Here is a 10947-nt window from a genome sequence, read left to right as displayed (position 1 = left end):
CCAGAAAACGCGTTTTAAGTTTTGCAAAAGATTTTTCTAAATATCTCCAAAAATATTTTTGCTACAGCCTATTATGATATATTGGCGGAATCTGTGAACTCCCAGTGATCACAAAAAACACTTAAAATCGCTCTATCTCTTCTAGTTTAGCCAGAAAACGCGTTTAAAGTTTTGCATAAGATTTTTTTAAATATCTCCAAAAATATTTTTGCTACAACATATTATCATATATTTGGGGAATCTGTGAACTCCCAGTGATCACAAAAAACACTTAAAATCGCTCTATCTCTTCTAGTTTAGCCAGAAAACGCGTTTAAAGTTTTGCATAAGATTTTTTTAAATATCTCCAAAAATATTTTTGCTACAGCCTATTATCATATATTGGCGGAATCTGTGAACTCCCAGTGATCACAAAAAACACTTAAAATCGCTCTATCTCTTCTAGTTTAGCCAGAAAACGCGTTTAGAGTTTTGCAAAAGATTTTTTTAAATATCTCCAAAAATATTTTTGCTACAGCCTATTATCATATATTGCCGGAATCTGTGAAATCCCAGTGATCACAAAAAACACTTAAAATCGCTCTATCTCTTCTAGTTTAGCCAGAAAACGCGTTTAAAGTTTTGCATAAGATTTTTTTAAATATCTCCAAAAATATTTTTGCTACAGCCTATTATCATATATTGGCGGAATCTGTGAACTCCCAGTGATCACAAAAAACATTTAAAATCGCTCTATCTCTTCTAGTTTAGCCAGAAAACGCGTTTAAAGTTTTGCAAAATATTTTTTTAAATATCTTCAAAAATATTTTTGCTACAGCCTATTATCATATATTGGCGGAATCTGTGAACTCCCAGTGATCACAAAAAACACTTAAAATCGCTCTATCTCTTCTAGTTTAGCCAGAAAACGCGTTTAAAGTTTTGCAAACGATTTTTTTAAATATCTCCAAAAATATTTTTGCTACAGCCTATTATCATATATTGGCGGAATCTGCGAACTCCTAGTGATCACAAAAAACACTTAAAATCGCTCTATCTCTTCTAGTTTAGCCAGAAAACGCGTTTAAAGTTTTGCATAAGATTTTTTTAAATATCTCCAAAAATATTTTTGCTACAGCCTATTATCATATATTGGCGGAATCTGTGAACTCCCAGTGATCACAAAAAACACTTAAAATCGCTCTATCTCTTCTAGTTTAGCCAGAAAACGCGTTTAAAGTTTTGCATAAGATTTTTTTAAATATCTCCAAAAATATTTTTGCTACAACCTATTATCATATATTGGCTGAATCTGTGAACTCCCAGTGATCACAAAAAACACTTAAAATCGCTCTATCTCTTCTGGTTTAGCCAGAAAACGCGTTTAAAGTTTTGCAAAAGATTTTTTTAAATATCTCCAAAAATATTTTTGCTACAGCCTATTATCATATATTGGCGGAATCTGTGAACTCCCAGTGATCACAAAAAACACTTAAAATCGCTCTATCTCTTCTAGTTTAGCCAGAAAACGCGTTTAAAGTTTTGCAAACGATTTTTTTAAATATCTCCAAAAATATTTTTGCTACAGCCTATTATCATATATTGGCGGAATCTGCGAACTCCTAGTGGTCACAAAAAACACTTAAAATCGCTCTATCTCTTCTAGTTTAGCCAGAAAACGCGTTTAAAGTTTTGCATAAGATTTTTTTAAATATCTCCAAAAATATTTTTGCTACAGCCTATTATCATATATTGGCGGAATCTGTGAACTCCCAGTGATCACAAAAAACACTTAAAATCGCTCTATCTCTTCTAGTTTAGCCAGAAAACGCGTTTAAAGTTTTGCATAAGATTTTTTTAAATATCTCCAAAAATATTTTTGCTACAACCTATTATCATATATTGGCTGAATCTGTGAACTCCCAGTGATCACAAAAAACACTTAAAATCGCTCTATCTCTTCTGGTTTAGCCAGAAAACGCGTTTAAAGTTTTGCAAAAGATTTTTTTAAATATCTCCAAAAATATTTTTGCTACAGCCTATTATCATATATTGGCGGAATCTGTGAACTCTCAGTGATCACAAAAAACACTTAAAATCGCTCTATCTCTTCTAGTTTAGCCAGAAAACGCGTTTAAAGTTTTGCATAAGATTTTTTTAAATATCTCCAAAAATATTTTTGCTGCAGCCTATTATCATATATTGGCGGAATCTCCCAGTGATCACAAAAAACACTTAAAATCGCTCTATCTCTTCTAGTTTAGCCAGAAAACGCGTTTAAAGTTTTGCATAAGATTTTTTTAAATATCTCCAAAAATATTTTTGCTGCAGCCTATTATCATATATTGGCGGAATCTGTGAACTCCCAGTGATCACAAAAAACACTTAAAATCGCTCTATCTCTTCTAGTTTAGCCAGAAAACGCGTTTAAAGTTTTGCTTAAGATTTTTTTAAATATCTCCAAAAATATTTTTGCTGCAGCCTATTATCATATATTGGCGGAATCTGTGAACTCCCAGTGATCACAAAAAACACTTAAAATCGCTCTATCTCTTCTAGTTTAGCCAGAAAACGCGTTTAAAGTTTTGCAACAATTTTTTTTAAATATCTCCAAAAATATTTTTGCTACAACCTATTATCATATATTGGCTGAATCTGTGAAATCCCAGTGATCACAAAAAACACTTAAAATCGCTCTATCTCTTCTAGTTTAGCCAGAAAACGCGTTTTAAGTTTTGCAAAAGATTTTTTTAAATATCTCCAAAAATATTTTTGCTGCAGCCTATTATCATATATTGGCGGAATCTGTGAACTCCCAGTGATCACAAAAAATACTTAAAATCGCTCTATCTCTTCTAGTTTAGCCAGAAAACGCGTTTAAAGTTTTGCAAAAATTTTTTTTAAATATCTCCAAAAATATTTTTGCTACAACCTATTATCATATATTGGCTGAATCTGTGAAATCCCAGTGATCACAAAAAACACTTAAAATCGCTCTATCTCTTCTAGTTTAGCCAGAAAACGCGTTTAAAGTTTTGCATAAGATTTTTTTAAATATCTCCAAAAATATTTTTGCTACAGCCTATTATCATATATTGGCGGAATCTGTGAACTCCCAGTGATCACAAAAAACACTTAAAATCGCTCTATCTCTTCTAGTTTAGCCAGAAAACGCGTTTAAAGTTTTGCATAAGATTTTTTTAAATATCTCCAAAAATATTTTTGCTACAGCCTATTATCATATATTGGCGGAATCTGTGAACTCCCAGTGATCACAAAAAACACTTAAAATCGCTCTATCTCTTCTAGTTTAGCCAGAAAACGCGTTTAAAGTTTTGCATAAGATTTTTTTAAATATCTCCAAAAATATTTTTGCTGCAGCCTATTATCATATATTGGCGGAATCTGTGAACTCTCAGTGATCACAAAAAACACTTAAAATCGCTCTATCTCTTCTAGTTTAGCCAGAAAACGCGTTTAAAGTTTTGCATAAGATTTTTTTAAATATCTCCAAAAATATTTTTGCTACAGCCTATTATCATATATTGGCGGAATCTGTGAACTCCCAGTGATCACAAAAAACACTTAAAATCGCTCTATCTCTTCTAGTTTAGCCAGAAAACGCGTTTAAAGTTTTGCAAAAGATTTTTTTAAATATCTCCAAAAATATTTTTGCTACAGCCTATTATCATATATTGGTGGAATCTGTGAAATCCCAGTGATCACAAAAAACACTTAAAATCGCTCTATCTCTTCTAGTTTAGCCAGAAAACGCGTTTAAAGTTTTGCATAAGATTTTTTTAAATATCTCCAAAAATATTTTTGCTACAGCCTATTATCATATATTGGCGGAATCTGTGAACTCCCAGTGATCACAAAAAACACTTAAAATCGCTCTATCTCTTCTAGTTTAGCCAGAAAATGCGTTTACAGTTTTGCAAAATATTTTTTTAAATATCTCCAAAAATATTTTTGCTACAGCCTATTATCATATATTGGCGGAATCTGTGAACTCCCAGTGATCACAAAAAACACTTAAAATCGCTCTATCTCTTCTAGTTTAGCCAGAAAACGCGTTTAAAGTTTTGCATAAGATTTTTTTAAATATCTCCAAAAATATTTTTGCTTCAGGCTATTATCATATATTGGCGGAATCTGTAAACTCCCAGTGATCACAAAAAACACTTAAAATCGCTCTATCTCTTCTAGTTTAGCCAGAAAACGCGTTTAAAGTTTTGCATAAGATTTTTTTAAATATCTCCAAAAATATTTTTGCTACAGCCTATTATCATATATTGGCGGAATCTGTGAACTCCCAGTGATCACAAAAAACACTTAAAATCGCTCTATCTCTTCTAGTTTAGCCAGAAAACGCGTTTAAAGTTTTGCATAAGATTTTTTTAAATATCTCCAAAAATATTTTTGCTACAGCCTATTATCATATATTGGCGGAATCTGTGAACTCTCAGTGATCACAAAAAACACTTAAAATCGCTCTATCTCTTCTAGTTTAGCCAGAAAACGCGTTTAAAGTTTTGCATAAGATTTTTTTAAATATCTCCAAAAATATTTTTGCTACAGCCTATTATCATATATTGGCGGAATCTGTGAACTCCCAGTGATCACAAAAAACACTTAAAATCGCTCTATCTCTTCTAGTTTAGCCAGAAAACGCGTTTAAAGTTTTGCAAAAGATTTTTTTAAATATCTCCAAAAATATTTTTGCTACAGCCTATTATCATATATTGGCGGAATCTGTGAACTCCCAGTGATCACAAAAAACACTTAAAATCGCTCTATCTCTTCTAGTTTAGCCAGAAAACGCGTTTAGAGTTTTGCAAAAGATTTTTTTAAATATCTCCAAAAATATTTTTGCTACAGCCTATTATCATATATTGCCGGAATCTGTGAAATCCCAGTGATCACAAAAAACACTTAAAATCGCTCTATCTCTTCTAGTTTAGCCAGAAAACGCGTTTAAAGTTTTGCATAAGATTTTTTTAAATATCTCCAAAAATATTTTTGCTACAGCCTATTATCATATATTGGCGGAATCTGTGAACTCCCAGTGATCACAAAAAACATTTAAAATCGCTCTATCTCTTCTAGTTTAGCCAGAAAACGCGTTTAAAGTTTTGCAAAATATTTTTTTAAATATCTTCAAAAATATTTTTGCTACAGCCTATTATCATATATTGGCGGAATCTGTGAACTCCCAGTGATCACAAAAAACACTTAAAATCGCTCTATCTCTTCTAGTTTAGCCAGAAAACGCGTTTAAAGTTTTGCAAACGATTTTTTTAAATATCTCCAAAAATATTTTTGCTACAGCCTATTATCATATATTGGCGGAATCTGCGAACTCCTAGTGATCACAAAAAACACTTATAATCGCTCTATCTCTTCTAGTTTAGCCAGAAAACGCGTTTAAAGTTTTGCATAAGATTTTTTTAAATATCTCCAAAAATATTTTTGCTACAGCCTATTATCATATATTGGCGGAATCTGTGAACTCCCAGTGATCACAAAAAACACTTAAAATCGCTCTATCTCTTCTAGTTTAGCCAGAAAACGCGTTTAAAGTTTTGCAAAAATTTTTTTTAAATATCTCCAAAAATATTTTTGCTACAACCTATTATCATATATTGGCGGAATCTGTGAACTCTCAGTGATCACAAAAAACACTTAAAATCGCTCTATCTCTTCTAGTTTAGCCAGAAAACGCGTTTAAAGTTTTGCAAAAATTTTTTTTAAATATCTCCAAAAATATTTTTGCTACAGCCTATTATCATATATTGGCGGAATCTGTGAACTCCCAGTGATCACAAAAAACACTTAAAATCGCTCTATCTCTTCTAGTTTAGCCAGAAAACGCGTTTAAAGTTTTGCAAACGATTTTTTTAAATATCTCCAAAAATATTTTTGCTACAGCCTATTATCATATATTGGCGGAATCTGCGAACTCCTAGTGATCACAAAAAACACTTATAATCGCTCTATCTCTTCTAGTTTAGCCAGAAAACGCGTTTAAAGTTTTGCATAAGATTTTTTTAAATATCTCCAAAAATATTTTTGCTACAGCCTATTATCATATATTGGCGGAATCTGTGAACTCCCAGTGATCACAAAAAACACTTAAAATCGCTCTATCTCTTCTAGTTTAGCCAGAAAACGCGTTTAAAGTTTTGCAAAATATTTTTTTAAATATCTCCAAAAATATTTTTGCTACAGCCTATTATCATATATTGGCGGAATCTGTGAACTCCCAGTGATCACAAAAAACACTTAAAATCGCTCTATCTCTTCTAGTTTAGCCAGAAAACGCGTTTAAAGTTTTGCAAACGATTTTTTTAAATATCTCCAAAAATATTTTTGCTACAGCCTATTATCATATATTGGCGGAATCTGCGAACTCCTAGTGATCACAAAAAACACTTATAATCGCTCTATCTCTTCTAGTTTAGCCAGAAAACGCGTTTAAAGTTTTGCATAAGATTTTTTTAAATATCTCCAAAAATATTTTTGCTACAGCCTATTATCATATATTGGCGGAATCTGTGAACTCCCAGTGATCACAAAAAACACTTAAAATCGCTCTATCTCTTCTAGTTTAGCCAGAAAACGCGTTTAAAGTTTTGCAAACGATTTTTTTAAATATCTCCAAAAATATTTTTGCTACAGCCTATTATCATATATTGGCGGAATCTGCGAACTCCTAGTGATCACAAAAAACACTTATAATCGCTCTATCTCTTCTAGTTTAGCCAGAAAACGCGTTTAAAGTTTTGCATAAGATTTTTTTAAATATCTCCAAAAATATTTTTGCTACAGCCTATTATCATATATTGGCGGAATCTGTGAACTCCCAGTGATCACAAAAAACACTTAAAATCGCTCTATCTCTTCTAGTTTAGCCAGAAAACGCGTTTAAAGTTTTGCAAAAATTTTTTTTAAATATCTCCAAAAATATTTTTGCTACAGCCTATTATCATATATTGGCGGAATCTGCGAACTCCCAGTGATCACAAAAAACACTTAAAATCGCTCTATCTCTTCTAGTTTAGCCAGAAAACGCGTTCAAAGTTTTGCAAAAGTAATTTTTAAATATCTCAATTCAATATCCCAGTGATCACAAAAAACACTTAAAATCGCTCTATCTCTTCTAGTTAAGCCAGAAAACGCGTTTAAAGTTTTGCAAGATATTTTTTTAAATATCTCCAAAAATATTTTTGCTACAGCCTATTATCATATATTGGCGGAATCTGCGAACTCCCAGTGATCACAAAAAACACTTAAAATCGCTCTATCTCTTCTGGTTTAGCCAGAAAACGCGTTTAAAGTTTTGCAAAAGATTTTTTTAAATATCTCCAAAAATATTTTTGTTACAACCTATTATCATATATTGGCGGAATCTGTGAACTCCCAGTGATCACAAAAAACACTTAAAATCGCTCTATCTCTTCTGGTTTAGCCAGAAAACGCGTTTAAAGTTTTGCAAAAGATTTTTTTAAATATCTCCAAAAATATTTTTGCTACAGCCTATTATCATATATTGGCGGAATCTGTGAACTCCCAGTGATCACAAAAAACACTTAAAATCGCTCTATCTCTTCTAGTTTAGCCAGAAAACGCGTTTAAAGTTTTGCAAAAATTTTTTTTAAATATCTCCAAAAATATTTTTGCTACAACCTATTATCATATATTGGCGGAATCTGTGAACTCCCAGTGATCACAAAAAACACTTAAAATCGCTCTATCTCTTCTAGTTTAGCCAGAAAACGCGTTTAAGTTTTGCAAAAGATTTTTTTAAATATCTCCAAAAATATTTTTGCTACAACCTATTATCATATATTGGCTGAATCTGTGAACTCCCAGTGATCACAAAAAACACTTAAAATCGCTCTATCTCTTCTGGTTTAGCCAGAAAACGCGTTTAAAGTTTTCCAAAGGCTTTTTTTAAATATCTCCAAAAATATTTTTGCTACAGCCTATTATCATATATTGGCGGAATCTGTGAACTCTCAGTGATCACAAAAAACACTTAAAATCGCTCTATCTCTTCTAGTTTAGCCAGAAAACGCGTTTAAAGTTTTGCAAAATACTTTTTTAAATATCTCCAAAAATATTTTTGCTACAGCCTATTATCATATATTGGCGGAATCTGTGAACTCCCAGTGATCACAAAAAACACTTAAAATCGCTCTATCTCTTCTAGTTAAGCCAGAAAACGCGTTTAAAGTTTTGCAAGATATTTTTTTAAATATCTCCAAAAATATTTTTGCTACAGCCTATTATCATATATTGGCGGAATCTGCGAACTCCCAGTGATCACAAAAAACACTTAAAATCGCTCTATCTCTTCTAGTTTAGCCAGAAAACGCGTTTAAAATTTTGCAAAAATTTTTTTTAAATATCTCCAAAAATATTTTTGCTACAACCTATTATCATATATTGGCGGAATCTGTGAACTCCCAGTGATCACAAAAAACACTTAAAATCGCTCTATCTCTTCTAGTTTAGCCAGAAAACGCGTTTAAAGTTTCGCAAAATATTTTTTTAAATATCTCCAAAAATATTTTTGCTACAGCCTATTATCATATATTGGCGGAATCTGTGAACTCCCAGTGATCACAAAAAACACTTAAAATCGCTCTGTCTCTTCTAGTTTAGCCAGAAAACGCGTTTAAAGTTTTGCAAAATATTTTTTTAAATATCTCCAAAAATCTTTTTGCTACAGCCTATTATCATATATTGGCGGAATCTGTGAACTCCCAGTAATCACAAAAAACACTTAAAATCGCTCTATCTCTTCTAGTTTAGCCAGAAAACGCGTTTAAAGTTTTGCAAAATATTTTTTTAAATATCTCCAAAAATATTTTTGCTACAGCCTATTATCATATATTGGCGGAATCTGTGAACTCCCCAGTGATCACAAAAAACACTTAAAATCGCTCTATCTCTTCTAGTTTAGCCAGAAAACGCGTTTAAAGTTTTGCAAAAGATTTTTTTAAATATCTCCAAAAATATTTTTGCTACAGCCTATTATCATATATTGGCGGAATCTGTGAACTCCCAGTGATCACAAAAAACACTTAAAATCGCTCTATCTCTTCTAGTTTAGCCAGAAAACGCGTTTAAAGTTTTGCAAAATACTTTTTTAAATATCTCCAAAACTATTTTTGCTACAGCCTATTATCATATATTGGCGAAATCTGTGAACTCCCAGTTATCACAAAAAACACTTAAAATCGCTCTATCTCTTCTAGTTCAGCCAGAAAACGCGTTTAAAGTTTTGCAAAAGATTTTTTTAAATATCTCCAAAAATATTTTTGCTACAGCCTATTATCATATATTGGCGGAATCTGTGAACTCCCAGTGATCACAAAAAACACTTAAAATCGCTCTATCTCTTCTAGTTTAGCCAGAAAACGCGTTTAAAGTTTTGCAAAATATTTTTTTAAATATCTCCAAAAATATTTTTGCTACAGCCTATTATCATATATTGGCGGAATCTCTGAACTCCCAGTGATCATAAAAAACACTTAAAATCGCTCTATCTCTTCTAGTTTAGCCAGAAAACGCGTTTAAAGTTTTGCAAAATACTTTTTTAAATATCTCCAAAAATATTTTTGCTACAGCTTATTATCATATATTGGCGGAATTTGTGAACTCCCAGTGATCACAAAAAACACTTAAAATCGCTCTATTTCTTCTAGTTTAGCCAGAGAACGCGTTTAAAGTTTTGCATAAGATTTTTTTAAATATCTCCAAAAATATTTTTGCTACAGCCTATTAGCATATATTGGCGGAATCTGTGAACTCCCAGTGATCACAAAAAAAACACTTAAAATCGCTCTATCTCTTCTGGTTTAGCCAGAAAACGCGTTTAAAATTTTGCAAAAGATTTTTTTAAATATCTCCAAAAATATTTTTGCTACAGCCTATTATCATATATTGGCGGAATCTGTGAACTCCCAGTGATCACAAAAAACACTTAAAATCGCTCTATCTCTTCTAGTTTAGCCAGAAAACGCGTTTAAAGTTTTGCAAAATACTTTTTTAAATATCTCCAAAAATAGTTTTGCTACAGCCTATTATCATATATTGGCGGAATCTGTGAACTCCCAGTGATCACAAAAAACACTTAAAATCGCTCTATCTCTTCTAGTTTAGCCAGAAAACGCGTTTAAAGTTTTGCAAAAGATTTTTTTAAATATCTCCAAAAATATTTTTGCTACAGCCTATTATCATATATTGGCGGAATCTGTGAACTCCCAGTGATCACAAAAAACACTTAAAATCGCTCTATATCTTCTAGTTTAGCCAGAAAACGCGTTTAAAGTTTTGCATAAGATTTTTTTAAATATCTCCAAAAATATTTTTGCTACAGCCTATTATCATATATTGGCGGAATCTGTGAACTCCCAGTGATCACAAAAAACACTTAAAATCGCTCTATCTCTTCTTGTTTAGCCAGAAAACGCGTTTAAAGTTTTGCAAAAGACTTTTTTAAATATCTCTTTAGAATAAATTTAAATAACGAATACAAACCAAGAACAAATCAAGAATTAAATGATTTTTTATGAAAAATGAAGATATTTTGAGATACATTAATGCACAAACGTTGAAATGTATATGGGACGGGACATTGAACTCGAATATACAACGCTAATCTGCTTGACCAAAGAATAATGGAAGGCCTCGGTTAAGATGGAAAAATGACGTTATCAGTGAACTGAGAAAAACGCAAATTTACAAATTCGGCATGAACAAAGGCATATTATATAAATCAGGCTAAGGCTCACACCGAACTGTAACACTATGAAAGAAGAACTAGAAATACATTTATTACATTCAAACTTATTCCAATTGAATATTGAAAACACGTCACTGTATAATATTTCTACTCTGTTTATATAACCATTACATATACATATACATAATTGAATTTTATATACTACCTATATA

Source organism: Condylostylus longicornis, unplaced genomic scaffold (genome assembly GCF_029603195.1).
Source record: "Condylostylus longicornis isolate FDR11 unplaced genomic scaffold, ASM2960319v2 ptg000027l, whole genome shotgun sequence".
In the NCBI taxonomy this organism is placed as follows: domain Eukaryota; kingdom Metazoa; phylum Arthropoda; class Insecta; order Diptera; family Dolichopodidae; genus Condylostylus; species Condylostylus longicornis.
Note: the sequence above shows the minus strand (reverse complement) of the source record.